This window comes from Frankliniella occidentalis, unplaced genomic scaffold (assembly GCF_000697945.3).
Source record: "Frankliniella occidentalis isolate FOCC.00 unplaced genomic scaffold, Focc_3.1 Scaffold29, whole genome shotgun sequence".
Taxonomy (NCBI): Eukaryota; Metazoa; Arthropoda; class Insecta; order Thysanoptera; family Thripidae; genus Frankliniella; species Frankliniella occidentalis.
This window is the reverse complement of record NW_026267159.1, coordinates 1,801,638-1,803,125: the sequence shown is the minus strand read 5'-3', so window position 1 is coordinate 1,803,125 and position 1,488 is coordinate 1,801,638.

Below are 1,488 nucleotides of genomic sequence, written 5' to 3'. Positions count from 1 at the left end.
GACCTAGCTCTTCCTTGTTCATATGATCACTGGATAAACAGAGGTGCTATATAGCACCCTTTATAGGGTGCAACTGAATTTTTAGGTGTGCTAGTGCTACTGCACTAGTGCCATTGTAGAGGTACAATTTGTGCCAGTAGCACCTTTCTAGAGGCACTATTTCACCCACGTCTTTAAAAGACATTAGATAGCACCTTTGTTTTGCCATTGATGTCTAGGCATCCTAGATTTGCAGTGTAGGCACTCCCGCTCTGCTCGCCGTCCGCCTGCCTGCCTGGCGCGTGCATGAGGGGATGTGAGCGGCAGCAAAGCGGGGTGATTAAATAGAAAACGGTGGATGCAGACAATTTTCTAGGCATTTCCTCGAGCAGCTAGCAGGTTCCCTATACCGGGGGTTGCGGTGCGTCCGGCACCTCGGGCACGCCAGTTTCACCCGCATTTTTGACGCATGATCTCGTGAAATTCGGCGGCCACGTGATGAAGGCGGGCGCGCGTGTGAGCCTGAGCTAGCCCGGCGAGCGAGGCCCGGCCCGGCCCGCTTCGGATTTCGCGTGTCGAACTAGAGCCGGCTGAAGCGGCATTCCCTGTAGGAAAGCGGAGGAACTCTACACGCCAACGTTCTGGAACATTTTCCCCATCACCTCTGACTTTTCACAGATAGCGCGTATGTTGAACTCGTGGTGACCATATATTTCATGTTATGTCATAAAAACGAATAAAATGGTCATACACCAAATAACCTTTTCGCCACTTATTTAATTTCATTTAAAGATATACAAATACAACCCCTTCACAACGTATTTAAAAAAAAACAAACATAAGTTACTATTTATTTTTATTTATTTTTTGTTGCTGTGGGGCCGTTGTCAAGTGCGTGACCACGAAGGAGGTTTGGGCCAGGCGAGGCCAGGCAGGCAGCCGGAGCCGCTCCGCATTGGCTGCCTCTTATTATCCGGGGCCATTCGCTCCAATCAGATTTTCGATTAATTCTGTTTGCGGGCCGCCGGCCGGTGGGCCTGGGCATCGGCCTGGGCCGGGCCGGGCTGGCCCTATCGGTAGCACGACTCGAATCACATTTCAGCCCGTGCAGTACACGGGGCCGGGGTGAGGTGAGTCGGCTGGGTATGTTGCTGAGGTGAGCTGGGTGAGCCTAGCAGCGGCCCGCGGGGCCAGCCCAAGCGAGGGGGTCACCTCAAAAAAATCATGAACACAAAAATACAAGAAAATTAAATTTATATAACTCTTCAAAAGTCCATCGATGATCGATGTATCGCTCGGGAATTTTTCAAGGATGATGCAAGTACGAGATGTACGCTACACTGGAAAAACTAGTTAAAAGGGTTTAAAGCGTTTACTAACAATGGATCAAACCCCCAATGCATTTACGATGTCGTTAAATTCACTGTTGTCCTACTCCCCTCCAAAAGTGCGATTCAGCACCTTTGTTTTTCCAGTGTAATCGTACTCAAAAATACACGAGTTGCCTCC